Source organism: Helianthus annuus, chromosome 11, assembly GCF_002127325.2.
Source record: "Helianthus annuus cultivar XRQ/B chromosome 11, HanXRQr2.0-SUNRISE, whole genome shotgun sequence".
NCBI lineage: Eukaryota > Viridiplantae > Streptophyta > Magnoliopsida > Asterales > Asteraceae > Helianthus > Helianthus annuus.
In genome coordinates, this window is record NC_035443.2 from 150,363,024 (window position 1) to 150,379,105 (window position 16,082).

Consider the following 16,082-nt stretch of genomic DNA (forward strand, 5'->3'; position numbering starts at 1 on the left):
TCGTCCAAAATTCAACCAACCTGAAGGGGTATGGTCCCAGATCTCGCACCAAAGCAGTTGCGAGTGACCATCACCCTTATCAAATACTCCCAACAGCAAGAACTTATCTGCGTCTGTCTGGGCACGCGTAAACGCAGCTACCGAATCCAATCGGTCAAGTGATGAGAAGACTTACCTTGTGTATGAAAATGGATGCCACACATAGAGAGGCAGTTCAACACCGCATCCTATAAACATTTTCGTCATGACAAGGGATCTAGGTAACAACGGTTACTGTATACGGCGATGCGGCCTGGCACCACATCCCGTACACATCTTCATCAATACAGGGGACGTGGAAACAACCGCAGATAGCGATGCAGCCCGGCACTGCATCCTATCCATAGAGCAAGTGGGACTAACACCTTAACAGGGCAGTTGCCTGTCAGCCCACACGTAAGCAACGTTGGCACATAGACTGACAGCCGTAGTGGGACGTGGCGTCACCTCCATGACCGACAAGCCTGACACACCTGCAAAGGGCTGCGCGTTGTCAGTTTAGCCACTCGATTACCCTCCTTCAGTCCTCAGCTATAAAAACCTATCCCGGGCCAGGTTTGAGGTATCACTTATGAGACTCTCTCACTCATACTATTATCACACACTTTGCTCTCAAGCAACTTACTGATTCTCACTGGAGAGTGGTAACAAGGAGCATCCCCCACCCTATCCTCCTTGTTACGAGTCACGGTGTGTTTCCCTTGTGCAAGAGATAGATCAGCGGACGATCCAGCCATCGATCCTCGGAAAGAAGGGATTAACCCTACTGGACGAGACCAATGAATTAACCTCCCTTGGTTAACCGCTGTTTCATCACAACCTATCATGTATCTCCAAACCAAATATGTGTAGCTTCTTATTGTGGTAATTTCTTAGTATTAGAGAGGGGGAGTGGGTTGTCGACGATGATTAATAGGACATAGAAGCTAACAATCATGAGTTTAGAATCCAGTTTGGGTTGCACACAAGAAAGCAAACATGGGTTTCCCTATATAGAAAGAGAAAAAAAAAAGGAATATGAACCTAATAACACAAATATGAATAACATGTAGTTAGTAGGACAATAAACTATTTATGGAGCACGAACACGTAAGGAGGCTGAATCATGGGTTGAATGAGTAAACTAGGCTTAATGTTGGGTTCCATGAAAGTAGTTGTCTTACTAATGACAATCCTAGTAACCTACTAATGTAGATTTTGGATGATATGGATGGCTTCATGATCAAATGTCTGCTAGAGGATTGTATATTGGGCCAAATGATACTGATGCAGGGATATCAGATATTATTTTATATTTGTTTGAATTTTAATTTCCTAATATTTTGTTATTTAGTTTCCTATTTGAATTGTAATGCCCAACTATAAAATGGGATCTAGGGTTTATTGTTTACTCTTTTATTATTGAATAGAAAGAACTATGTTCTTGAACCTTTTTGGTTCGTTTATCAGTCTTTGATTAGTCAATTGTTCTTGAGCCATTTGATCGCACGCGATACTGCATCAGGTGGTATCAGAACTATGGTTTATCAAATGGCTCTACGTGAAGGCAAATGTTTTCTTGTTCGAAGAGTCACCAACCGAGGCATCGGAAAGAGCATTGGTGATTCACATGTTCGTGGAGATCGATTAAACTGTGATCGTAGATCCGCGGGCCAAGGCAACGAGATCAGAAACTGTGATGCACGTGATATTATTAAGATCAAAAGACTCCGACAACGAGTCCAAGATCTTGAAAAGATCAAACGGCTTCGACAACGAGTCCGATATCTTAAAGAGATCTGACGACTCCATCAACGAGTCCGAGATCTGGAGTTGCAACGGGAGATGCGCAAGACGGAAACCGAGTCGAGCACCGTCGTCTGGGATGAAGGTGGCGACGGAGAGGAGCATCCGTTTGGTCGTCACCCATCCCGGTTCTACGAACCGATCTATCAAGAGAGTTTGACGACTGACGAACCTGATTCAAGTACTGTAGTTTGGGATGAAAGTGATCATGAAGAATGTGCGTTTGTACAAAAACTTGAAGTTAACGTTCGAGATGACAACAATAATTTTGATGAGTTTTTATCCTGTGAAAAGCTTGTTGAGGCAGTGAGTATTGGAGGCATAGCAGCGGCAGGGGGTGGTCAGTCACAAAGCACGATGACTACGGGTGAAGAGATGAATTTGGAAGCTCTATTATTTCGGTCTTCAAATACGGAAGGTTTGTGATGCGTGTTACTGTGTATATGTTTTAGGTATGTATTTTAAGCCCTTTTACACTTTTTTAGCCAAGTTTTAAATTTATAAAACACGATATTTACTAACACTAAACACACATATGGGCAAGTGCACCCATCGTGGACGTAGAATAGTGTTGGTAAGATACCGTGGTCGTCCAAGGACACAAGAGCTTTTAATAACGGTTTATCCTCAACGTCTAATCAAATCAAAATCTTAGAAAAAGATTTTTAAACTAAGAAAATAAAACTAACTAAAATGCTGAATATAAAATAAAAATAAAAACAGATAGACAAGATGAATCACTTGGATCCGACTCGCGTGTTAGTGTAACCTTTGATTATTTTCGCACTTTTGCACTTGTTTAAGAGATTATCTTAGTTATTGTAGTAGGCCCCTCTTTTGAAGGCGACGTTACCCTCAACCCAGTAGTTTGAGTCAGCAAGGATACAATCCTAAAGGGTCGGATTATTGAAAGATAATTAATTAAGTTATTAATGCATAATGTGGTAGGCCCCTTTTTTGAAGGCGACGTTACCCTCAGCTAAGTAGTCTGAGTCAGCAGGGATACAGTCCTAAGTAGCTGGGCTAAAGTTTTAATAGTAGTTTAACTTATGAGGGGATCAAAGAGTTTGGACCCCCGCCATCCAATACCTTTGGGTATTGAAGGAGGTCCTACTAAATTTGACCCAGGTCTTTTGCAGGATCTATACACTGAACAATGGCAAGACTCTTACCAAACCGTTCCCTTAACCCCCGACCAGGTAACCAACATACCTCCATATAGACCGTGGAGATATGAATGGTGAAAATCTTTTATTTTATATAGACAGTAAAATAATGCCAAGACACCACGGACAAACGATAAGGAAGAATCACCTTCAACATAAGAAACTAGTAATTAAAGTCATTAATACAAAACCAATTAAAAAGTGCAAAAGATTAAAAATAAAAAGTATTACACTAAACACTTGTCTTCACCAAGTGTTGTAAGAGACTTAGGCAAACATGGACTTTGATTGTCAAGAACTCTTACGATCAATCTTGGATCCCGAGATGACTCACACACTCTATGATGGACAATGGATGATGGTGGTGGATGATGGTGTTATGGCGGTGGTGGGTGGTGGGTGAAGTGTGAGAGAGGTGGTGCGCCAAGAGATGAGTTGAAATGGCTCCAAACACTCCTATTTATAGGCTGAACAGAAGCTCGGACACGAGCCCCGTGCCCGCTGGGCACGGCCCCGTGTCCATCCTCGTCTCTCTCTTCATTAATTGTAATTCGCAGTTACAATAAATGCGCCTGCAGGAAGTTGACCACGCCCCCGTGTCCGCTGGGCACGGCCCCGTGGTGGGCAGTAGAAGCTTCTAAAGGTTTGTCTTTTCTGCTGCTACTTGGGCACGGCCCCGTGCTTGCTGAGCACGGGGCGTGTTCAGTCTTCTGTTTTCTTAGTTTTGCTTGGGAAGATGCTGTCAAGGGGTCGGGCATTCCACTTTTGTTCCTTTTCTTGTATTTATGTTAGATTTTGCTGTCTTTTTGCTTCTTTTGTTAATTTGAGCTCATTTAATCCTGAAAATACAAAAGGAAGACAAAAGCACACTTTTTCCAACATTAGTACTAAAAAAGGGTTAGTTTTATGCCACAATTGATATAATTTATATGTTGCATTTTGTGCATATCAAATACCCCCATACTTGAATCTTTGCTTGTTCTCAAGCAAAACTCTTTATAATGTGGCTTTATTCACTCCCAAATGGAATGGGTAGAAGAGAAGGTTTTTGGGCTTGTCATAGAGTGTCGGGATTTCCAAGATTCTTTATTGAGGTTTTATTTTTATTTATTTACAATCCTATTCGGCATGATTTATTAAGAACGTTTCTTAAGATAAATTACTTATTAGGGCATAACATACCTTTTTAAAAATCTCATTTATATACAAGTTCACATACCTCACGGGGGATCACTCAACACTCGGCCGAAGGTGTATTTTTAGTGAATCACTCGAGAGCGGCATGGAACTTACTCCTACCATAAGCTTGCCAAGCAATCAATCCTCCTCCCTTTTAACTATATACCTTTGTAAATATCAAGAGGACTTTCTGGATGAAGGGTTAGGCTTGGGCTAAAGGTGGGTGGTTGGGTTAGTGGTTAGTAAAAAGGGAGAAAGGTGTAACAAATGTCGGTTTGAAAGACTTTTATTTTTTCATATTTTTATTTTATTTTGATGAATTGTTCAAACAAAGTTATTTTTGATAAACCTTGTTTGTTTGTTTGTTTGGTTTCATCAAAATATATAAAAATATATATTTTTTTTTGGGAAGAAAGTCATAAGAGAACCGAACGTTGTTTACTAAAAAAAGGGTAAAAATATAAAAAAAATAAAAAGGTTTAGGTGGGTAAAAAGGGTTGTTTTGGGTTAAGAAATGAAAAGGTTTAGGCTCCAAGGGGTTAACTAGGGGGATTTTGGGTAGGTGGTAAAAAATGAAAAATAATGGTGTAGAATGAAAAGGGTTAGTCCTAATGCCTCCATCATTTACTTACTCGGGTTTATGTTGGTAGGACTGGGAATGTATTGTTGTGGCAAGTTCTAGAGCCGTACGAACCAAGCGGCTATTCACACAAGAAACGAAAAATGAGCATTTAGTATAAAGATATATATTTTTATGCTCGTTAAAGGCTCAAAACTCACTTTTGTGGGAAAAAGGGTTTTTTTATGTGATCAAGTATATATAATTAAATTTTAACTAAGTTTGTCATGCCTTTTCATAATTTTCTTATGTTGGTTCTTTTTATCACGACGCTATCAGTTGTAAACTTGTAAAAATATAACCTTGTTAACACTTGAATTCCCAACTTAAACTTAGACAAGTAAAAAAAATGAAAATTTTTGGAAAAAATTTGGGGTGATTAGCGGTTCCAATAGAGTTTTGTGTAAGGCTTGTTATTAGAACTTGCAAAATTCAAGGTTTTAGCATCCCCCCCCCCACACTTAAATTACACTTTGTCCTCAATGTGTCCCAAAATAAGTTTTTAGGTTGATTGAATGTATAAAATGGTGTTAAAAGCAAAATTTTATGTTACTGGCAGTCTGGACACGGCCCTGTGGGGACCGGGCACGGCCCCGTGTTCAGGTGCCAGCTACAAAAATTTGAGAAAAAGAACAGAAGTCTGGGCACGGGGGCTTGTTCAGTGAATACGGCCCGTGTCCAGTTACCTGAACTGAGCGAATTGCTGCAGACTGTGCAGCATGGGGCCGTGTTGGGTGAACACGGCCCGTGCTGAGCCTACTGTAATGGAGAGATCGTTGTCGGATTGCCCTGTTTTAGTGCATGGGGCGATGTTTCTCGTTTCCCTTGTTATCCTTCATCATCCAGAGTGTGTTTTATTTTTGCAAATTAAAATTAAACTAAAAGATTAAACTAAACTAAGGATAGTTCCGCGGAATGCCTCCGTGGTGCGCTACGTTTATAAGGGTCCTTGGCTAGACCCAAAATGAGGTTATATGTTTTCCGAGCCGGATGCTTTGCATCCCATGTTGCACCGCCGGAGAGCATCATCCAAACTCGAGTCAATAACCTTCATGTAATTGACCGGATCATCGTCCTCTACTCTCTTCCCAACTCTAAACTTCACTTCCTGATCCCCATACTTCAAAGTGAGCGTTCCGTCATTCATATCTACCACTGCGGTAGCTAGAAATGGCCTTCCTAGTATGAGGGGAACTTCGGTGTCTTCTTCCATATCTAGTATGACAAAGTCGGCCGGGTAGACGAAATTGTCGACTTTGACCAACAGATTTTCAGCGACACCTTGTGGGTATTTGACGGACCTATCGGCAAGCTGTATACTTATCTTAGTAGGGCCTGTTTTTCCTAAGCCGAGTCGTTTGAACATTGATGCGGGCATGAGGTCAATGCTAGCCCCAAGGTCAGCTAGTGCATTACGAATGAGGGAGTCCCCAATCGAGCAAGGAATTGTGAAGCTTCCGGGATCAATCTTCTTTTGGGGGCGTTTGTTGAGTATGAGGGCGGAGCATTCTTCGCCTAAGTTAACTAATTGAAATGATTCGATTTTCCTTTTATGAGTGAGGAAGTCCCTCATGAATTTTGAGTATTTAGGCATTTGGGTTAGGACTTTAATGAAAGGAATGTTGACATGCAATTGTTTTAGTAGACTTTCGAATTTTGCGAATTGCTCATTGGTCTTCTGACGGATTAACCCACCGGGGTACGGAACCGGGGGAGCCTTGGTGGGCTCTGGTGATGGAGGAGAAACCTTCTCTTGTTGGGGCGGTGTTGTGATCTCCTCAGTGGGCGGTGGGCCTTCCGCGGGACCCACGGTACGGTTTCGTAATGTTATGAGATGAACTTGTGCTTTTGGGTTTGTTTTGGTATTACTTGGTAACGCGCCTTGCGGTCTCTCGGAAAAATTTTGGGCTAGTTGACTTATTTGTTTTTCGATGTTTTGTATACTAGCTTGTTGATTTCTAAAATTTGATTCTAATTGTAGAAACCTATCCGAGTTTTTCTTTTCAGTGTCGAAGATGAGGCCAGATATAGTATCTTCAAGCCTTTCTCGTCCACCTTGTTGTTGAGGGAAATTTTGTGACCCATTTCTTGGTTGTTGAAAGTTTGTTCGTTGATTTAGGCTTTGTTGGTTACTACTATTGCCGGGTTCTCTCCAACCATGGTTAGGGTGGTTACGCCATCCTTGGTTGTAGGTGCCCGTTGGAGGACCCGACGGCCTAGGTCTATTATCAATGTAGTTTACCGATTCTGATTGATCATCGGTTTCTTTCATACAACTCCAATTTTCATGTGGCCCACCACACCCTTCACAAGCCATAACCGAGACTGTTTTTGTCATCTCTAACTTTTTAATTTTAGAAGAAAGGGCCTCGATTTGGGCTTGTAAAGAAGTGCTTTCATCAACCTTATGGGCGCCCGAGGCAATAGATTTATTGCCTCGGGGAGTGTGCCATTGAAAAATTGGTTTGAGCAAATTCCTCAATTTGATTATATATTTCATGCGGGCGGCGATTACCTAAAAGTCCCCCGGAGCTAGAGTCAAGTGTTTATCTAGTATGTGGCAACAATCCATTATAGAAAGTGGATACTTGTTGCCACACCGCAAGACCGTGATGGGGACACTTTCGTAATAGCTCCTTGAACCTTTTCCAAGTTTCATATAAGGATTCTCCCTCCTCTTGCGAGTATGTATTAATTTCAGTCATTAATTTAGCCATTTTAGCGGGAGGGAAATACTTATATAGAAATTTTTGGGCTAGTTCATCCCAGGTGTTTACCGAACCAACTGGGAGGGCGTTAAGCCAAGCTTTTGCTCGGTCTTTTAGTGAAAATGGAAACATTCGAAGGCGGAGGCGTCATTTGATGCTCCATTGATCCGAAAGGTATCACATATTTCTAAGAAATTAGTAATATGTAGATGGGGATCCTCGTCCGCAAGCCCATTAAAGGTTGCAGAGTTTTGAAGCATTTGTATCAAATGTGGCCGAAGTTCGAAGTTGTTGGCTTCGACATTCGGTGCATTGATAGCGGCACCGAGATTACCTACGGTGGGTCGTAGGTAATCCATGAGGCTACGTTGGTCCGCCATTGGACGTGGGTCCCCCGAAACCTTCTCTTGGTTTTTGGCTTTTAGTCTTTTTATGAGAAAGCGTTCGGGTTCTTTTAGAGGTTCTTTTATGTCTTTATTAGAACTGGAGCTCATACACTACGTAGAGGTGGCGTCTGGTTCCAAGTCCTGCAACAAAAAAAAGAATGTTGGTCAGAAAGTTCACCACGGCCCCGTGCTCAATGAACACGGCCTGTGGTCGGAGTTACAGTGATTGTTTTCCGGATCCCTGTTACTGGAAAGTTGGACACAGCCCCGTGTTGCACCGACACGGCCCTGTGCTCAACCTTCTGTGACTCGGAAAATTAAAATCTGCCAGTAACACTACTGGGCAAGGCCCGTGTCCGACCAGGCACGGCCCGTGCTGAGCTCTGCAGAAGCTGAAAAATTTAAGAAAATCCTAAAAAAATAAAAAGAAAATAAAAAAAATGATTAGGCCGTTGATTCCTAACTTTCTTAAAATCCTTGTGTCCCCGGCAACGGCGCCAAAAACTTGATGCGTGTTAGTGTGTTTAAGTTTTAGGTATGTAATTTAAGCCCTTTTACACTTTTTTAGCCAAGTTTAAATTTATAAAACACGATATTTACTAACACTAAACACACATATGGGCAAGTGCACCCATCGTGGACGTAGTATAGTGTTGGTAAGATACCGAGGTCGTCCAAGGACACAAGAGCTTTTAATACCGGTTTATCCTCAACGTCTAATCAAATCAAAATGTTAGAAAAAGATTTTTAAAGTAAGAAAATAAAACTAACTAAAATACTGAAAAGAAAATAAAAATAAAAACAGATAGACAAGATGAATCACTTGGATCCACTCGTGTGTTAGTGTAACCTTTGATTATTTTCGCACTTTTGCACTTGTTTAAGAGATTATCTTAGTTATTATAGTAGGCCCCTCTTTTGAAGGCGACGTTACCCTCAACCCAGTAGTTTGAGTAAGCAAGGATACAATCCTAAAGGGTCGGCTTATTGAAAGATAATTAATTAAGTTATTAATGCATAATGTGGTAGGCCCCTCTTTTGAAGGTGACGTTACCCTCAGCTAAGTAGTCTGAGTTAGCAGGGATACAGTCCTAAGTAGCTGGGTGAAAGTTTTAATAGTAGTTTAACTTATGAGGGGATCAAAGAGTTTGGACCCCCGCCATCCAATACCTTTGGGTATTGAAGGATTTCCTACTAAATTTGACCCAGGTCCTTTGCAGGATCTATACACTGAACAATGACAGAACACTTACCAAACCGTTCCCTTAACCCCCAACCAGGTAGCCAACATACCTCCATATAGACCGTGGAGATATGAATGGTGAAAATCTTTTATTTTATATAGACAGTAAAATAATGTCAAGACACCACGGACAAACGATAAGGAATAATCACCTTCAACATAAGAAACTAGTAATTAAAGTCATTAATACAAAACCAATTAAAAAGTGCAAAAGATTAAAAATAAAAAGTATTACACTAAACACTTATTTTCACCAAGTGATGTAAGAGACTTAGGCAAACATGGCCTTTGATTGTCAAGAACTCTTACGATTAATCTTGGATCCCGAGACGACTCACACACTCTATGATGGACAATGGATGATGGTGGTGGATGATGGTGTTATGGTGGTGGTGGGTGGTGGGTGAAGTGTGAGAGAGGTGGTGTGCCAAGGGATGAGTTGAAATGGCTCCAAACACTCCTATTTATAGGCTGAACAGAAGCTCGGGCACGGCCCCGTGTCCATCCTCGTCTCTCTCTTCATTAATTGTAATTCACAATTACAATAAATGCGCCTGCAGGAAGTTGACCACGCCCCCCGTGTCCGCTGGGCACGACCCCGTGGTGGGCAGTAGAAGCTTCTAAAGGTTTGTCTTTTCTGCTGCTACTTGGGCACGGCCCCGTGCTTGCTGAGCACCGGGCGTGTTCTGTCTTCTGTTTTCTTAGTTTTGCTTGGGAAGATGCTGTCGAGGGGTCGGACATTCCACTTTTGTTCCTTTTCTTGTATTTATGTTAGATTTTGCTGTCTTTTTGCTTCTTTTGTTAATTTGAGCTCATTTAATCCTGAAAATACAAAAGGAAGACAAAAGCACACTTTTTCCAACATTAGTACTAAAAAAGGGTTAGTTTTATGCCACAATTGATATAATTTATATGTTGCATTTTGTGCATATCAGTTTGGATTTAGAATTGTTTCCTCCTATGAATATGGAATTTCAAATTGGAAAAGATTTTAAAATTGTTTCAATGGATAAACATGCTACATACGATGTGGTTGACCTCATGCCATTCATACATGAGGATAGCACACCTGGAAAATATAACGTAAATAAGAGCATGCATGTGGAAAAGAAATTAAGTGGGGAGTTAATGGAGTTCAATTAGGAAAATGTTGTTTTGGATGAACCAGATTTAAATAAAAAAGTTATTGATTTGGAAAAAAAGTGTGGGCCTCTGAATAAATTTAATCCACTAAATCCTCTACATGGGCCTATGGCAAAGAAGATTAATGTTCCATTCAACAATAATCTGGTCTCTAGCCGAAAAAATAAAGCATGGAAAATTGGGCTGGCCGAAGAGATGGTAATGAAATTAAATGATTCGGTGGACTTTGTATTTGGGTCTACTAAAGCCCAACTAATGAAGATTTGAACAAATATTTCAGCCGACCTTGGAGTGAACCACATTCAACTAGTTTAATAGCCGTCCGGTGGACGGGTTACCATAAACAACGTAACAAACAAAGAGAATGTATATTGATGGTGTTTCGGTTTGCTTCTCCTTTTCTTCTTTTCCATCTCATATTTGAAAAAAAGTTACAACCATCTAAGTTTTCATTTTCTTCTTTACAAACCACAAAACTCATTCTCAAAACACATTATCCTAGCACTACAAAAATGACATATTAACTATTAAGAAGTCAAAAACTTAAAATGAGCTCAAAATAAGCAATCCAAACACCCACAATAAGTGGACACAAGTCTAAACAACATTATAAACAAAAGCACTATTTTTAATTTATAAAAGGAAAACGAATGTGAACAATAAACAACCAGACAACAATATAAAATAAAAGTAATAGAGTGACAAAACATGAAATGGTGTCATTTTAATGCAAAATAAACCGTAGGCAACACTGGGGGACAGTGTTATAACAATCAAACATGGTTTACTGCCTCAATTTTTTGGCTTTTGGATTCTCCTCTTTAACCTCAAAGATGGCCTCTTTTCGACTTGTAGACTTGATGCATGGTGCCCATCTGGTGGACGGTTTCTTTAGTGTTAATGAAAAAGTATTAATTATTTTTACACGTATAATATGAACTCATTAAATGAGTTCACATTGACATATATAATATGTCTATAAACGAAAAAAGGAAGGTTGGAGACATTCTAATAACTTAGATTGCTTGACTCTTTAAGTAGACCGTTGACTACTAAAACATAGAAAAACACAAATAGTGAGTTGAAATAAAACACAAAGTAATAATGTATGGTAAACAAAAGCAAAATGCGTGGAATGTTTATGAAACAAATATGCTCTATGCGAATGGCAATTCTCTCGATCTCTGATCTCTGATAAGTCAGCTAAAGGAAGCAAACTCTAATATAAGTTAGTAGCTTTCACATCTTTCCTCTGTGGCACGTTCGTATGCCGATGCCTGCCATCTTCGGTGACTTCTCCTGCCATCTTCGGTGACTTCTCCTGTACAAATGACAGGATCTGTCTCTTCTTCATTCTCTCTGATAACTGGTTTTTTTAAATAATAATAGCATACATATTGTTTTGAATTCAAAATAAAAACAATATTTGTTTAGAAAAAGAGCCATAGTTATGGTTTTTTAGCAAATTTATAAACTAATTTAGAATAATCTATTAGGCTACATGTGTTGGATAAGTAAAGTTAGTATCATATTAAATTGAAAACGGGGATAAGTAAAGTTAGAAAGTATCATATTAAATAGAAAAACTCGCCAATGAATTTTTTTCTTTAACTTAACATAATATGAAATATTATGTTGGGTTACCCATTTTATAAAAGGGTCCACCAATTCTTACATTTTGGGTTACTTGAACAGGTAATCGGATCCATATAAATGGTCTTTTAACAAACCCTAGATGGTCATCTGTTCACTTTACAATTACAGCCGCTCCATCCATTGCTCTCGTTTCACAGTTTCATTTCACTTTAATGGTAACCTGAAGATCGCTTTACAATTGTAGATCACACAAGCTAAAGGTGTTTTCTACCGTCGATTATCCTCTCTTCGTCGCATGTCGCATATACGGTACAAGTTCTAATTCTTGTTCAATTCTTTTTCTGGTCCTTGTTTGCTCGATAATTTGAGGTTTTTTCTCGATATAATAGACCTAATTAGCACTGACAGGTTCTAATTCGTGTTCGATTAACTTATATATGTCATGATGCGACTTATTTTCTTAAATGTTTGTTATATATCAGGGATTTGAGTTAGTACAAGTGGGTGTTGTTTGTTTTATAATTGTTCTTGGTCTGCTAACTATCATCCTTCGTGATCAAGGTTTAGGGTTCAACTTGCTGGATAAGTTTTGGGGATGCAAAGTAATTGGTTTATCATCTTTACTTGCCAATTTTACAACAAAGTTTATGTATTCAGAATATTTTCGTGTTTTTGGATGTTTTATGGTTCATTACTTTGAACTTTTATTGGGAGAATAATGATTTTAAAGTCACAGACAACGGTTTGGAAAACTGATTGTGCTATATGTTCCTGTTTAGATAGCTAAGCTACACTAAACTTAAAGTTTTTACGGGTACATTTAGATGTACAACTTTCTTGTTCACATATCTGAACTTTTGCGATTATTAATCACTTTTATTAATATTTACTTATTCGTATCAGGTAATACTTGTATGTTCTGTAATCAAATATGTTAGCTCTTCTATGTATTATTTGCTAATCTGACCATGTCTATAGTAACGTTGTTGAGTTACATTTAGAAGTGCTTGTCTGTTATTTAATCAAAAGGGTATTCTAGTTCTATGTTTATTATATTATGTACTGCTTATTAGTTTATGTATAAACAACAATACTTTTATAAAGTTTAATCTCAACTTTGAGCTGCCTATTGGATTAAACATTGTATTAACATATGAATGCCATTCAAGAATAATTCGTTTAAACTAATAGTATCAACCTGATCACATGTTGGTTCATTGTGAATTATCGCTTTCTCCTCCTTATCGCTTTCTGATCCACTTTTTATCAACGTATTCTGCTCCTTATAAACCAAAGTGTTTAACTTGGTTTCCTAAAATAACAAATCAATTAAAAGTGGTTATCATATAGATTTCGAGAGTAGCAAATTGGTTAACAAATATTGTTACTAACCTTTGTTAAAGCTTGTGATAGAGTTGCTGCTGGAATTTGGTTATCATTGCTAGAACACCCTTGGATGATGAAATTATTGAAACCTTTACTTTGCTCCATGTTTTGTTGACTGCCGGATAGAATTTGGTTTCGAAATTAATGACTGAAATTGTTGGATGCAGGTACAATTTATAACAGAAGCTCTTCTCAACTGGTCCAAGTTTGTAGGACCTGGTGTGGAGATCATGGGCTCTAAAAAGCAGGATATAACCTCTAGAGAAGTGGAGATAATGGGCACAAAATGTGGAGCAAACCACCTGGTTACAAAACTGCAAATAACTGCTATGAAACTGCAAATAACTGCTATGAACTGCCACTTCAGTGGTTTTTTTAGGGAGTTTAAAGGGCTGAGATTTAATCTCAGCAAGATCCAATGGTCAATATTGATTTCAAAGTTGGTTACACTTAATGGATTTAATATATATATACATATATATATATATATATATATATATATATATATATATATATATATATATATATATATATATATATATATATATATATAGGGGAGGGTTTAAATGAGAACGCTAAATATTGTGAGAACCGTGAGAACAAATGAAAAAATGGCGAGAACTTCGTCAAAAACAATTCAAATTCAAAATTTTTTTCTACACTTATCATTATTATTCGAATACAATGTTATAAATTGAATTTACACGTTTAAATTTACGTGAATTTGTAAATAAAGAAAATTTACACATGTGTAAGTTTGCCATTTACACATGCGTAAATCTGTTATATTTACACATGTGTAAAAAATCTAAAAAGAGTGATTTTGAAAGGAGAAATGAATTATTTGATGTTGTAATTATTTTTTTGATATTGTATCTTAATTACAATGAGGTTTGTATTAAAAAAAATAGTTTTGATTGGTTTTTTCGTTCGTTCTCATGGTTCTCGCAATATTTAGCGTTCTCAAGATAACCCTCCCTTATATATATATATATATATATATATATATATATATATATATATATACATATAATGCTTGAATTTGTTAAATGCAGGTGCATTATATAGCAATAGATCATCTCAATTGACTCAGATTTGTAGGAAGATTTGTGTGAGTTGGTTCGGAGATAATGGGTCTTAAAATAAGGAGAAAACCTGCTTAGAAGTGGTGATCATGGGCAGAAAATTTTGGAGCAAAACCACCTGCAGGAAAACTGCCAAAAACCGCACTGAACCATCATTAGAGAGGTTATTTTTTTGAGTTTAACTATTGCATGAAATTTGAGTATTAAAGTATGGAAATTAAATGTAAAATTAGTAAACTATTTCATGAAATTTGAAATAAAAACCTCACTGCCGTGTGGCCGTTTACATTCGCATTGTAGAGAATAAAAAGTCGTACGTGTCATCGTCTTCCTGTAACCTTAGAAAAATTTGACCATTAGACATGTTTTGTTTCATGTGACATGAAAATTTAGCTTTGAACCATCATTCATATGCATCCAACTCAATGGTAACAAATTTAAATGAAAATAACTTTACTGGTACTCCTCTATTTCAGGTTATGGTGCAAGTCAGATGTGTAAGGACTGGAAAACGGGGTGTGGGTCTCAACACTCTCATCAGTCGCAATATTCTGACCTATCATGAAATGAGACGAAACAATCAAGTTAAAATATAAAAGTATTAAAACAATTGATTAGTTAAAATACATTGGAATTTAGATATGTTGCTTTCATTTTTATCTGCTCCATTATACTACTTAAACTTCAATTTGTACGGACTGGTTTTTCCGTTCTTAACATTGTCTTCGGGTATTTGCACTTTGCAAGCCATAATTCATTTTAACAAAAACACCACAAATAATATGGAAAGTACAAAAACAGTGTAACCTTAACTTGCGGGTGATTTATTTCATCAAGGTTGTTCCATCATAGCTACCACCTACACAAAGAAAGAAACTGATTAGAGAACTACTGATGTGTTTTATTGTAGAGTAGGTTTCTGTAATTTGCAAAACATAACGCATGTTAACGAAACAAAACCAATATTAACGGAAGTATGAACAATTTAACCTTCATTTGCAGGTCATGTGTTCCAGCATTGGGTGTCTTGTCAAGTGCAGTTCTTGAGTACTGATCTTCTGCTCCATGTTGAGTATGCTAGACAAATAAATCCATAGCATTGGTATTATATAGGAACATCAATAACTGCAAGTAAGCCCACTACCCACTTTAATAGGAACTGTGTGTTGTTTTTATATCCATTTGAAGTTACATGTCGTGCAGTTTATTTGCTGAATTTTAGGAACTGAACTGAAATTTATAGCCCACTTCTTGCTGAATTTCAGGTACCGCTATATAACCTCTAGAGAAGTGGAGATCATGGGCACAAAATGTGGAGCAAACCACCTGGTTACAAAACTGCAAATAACTGCCATGAACTGTCACTTCAGTCGTTTTTTTAGGGAGTTTAAAGGGCTGAGATTTACTCTCAGCAAGATCCAATGGTCAATATTGATTTCAAAGTTGGTTACACTTAATGGGTTTAATATATATATATATATATACATATATATATATATATACATATATATATATATATACATATATATATATATATACATATATATATATATACAGAGTAGGGTTCCTGCGGAAAGTGTGTTTTTCCTAGAAAGTCTAGGAAGCAATAAGAACGCGACATGTGGCATTGAAAGATTTTAACTAAAAGGGCAATTGTGTAATTTGAATATTATTTTAATTATGAATTATTTTATTAGGATAACTAACTAACTAGATAATTATGGAAACTAAATATTCCATTTAATTC

At 37.8% G+C, this 16,082-nt stretch overlaps 1 long non-coding RNA gene across 3 annotated transcripts; it reads left to right on the forward strand.

Annotated features, from left to right (window-relative positions):
• The first annotated feature begins 11,993 nt into the window (after positions 1-11,993).
• On the forward strand, positions 11,994-15,809 carry LOC110890833. 3 transcript variants are annotated; one of them, XR_004871117.1, is made up of 6 exons: positions 11,996-12,173; positions 13,418-13,671; positions 14,306-14,498; positions 14,812-14,933; positions 15,338-15,466; positions 15,601-15,809. It is a non-coding gene; the product is annotated as an uncharacterized LOC110890833 (long non-coding RNA). The 3 variants fall into 3 exon arrangements; XR_002564797.2 differs by having other exon boundaries at positions 11,994-12,173; positions 13,418-13,689; positions 14,812-15,466; XR_002564796.2 differs by having other exon boundaries at positions 11,994-12,173; positions 14,812-15,466.
• The last annotated feature ends 273 nt before the right edge of the window (positions 15,810-16,082 follow it).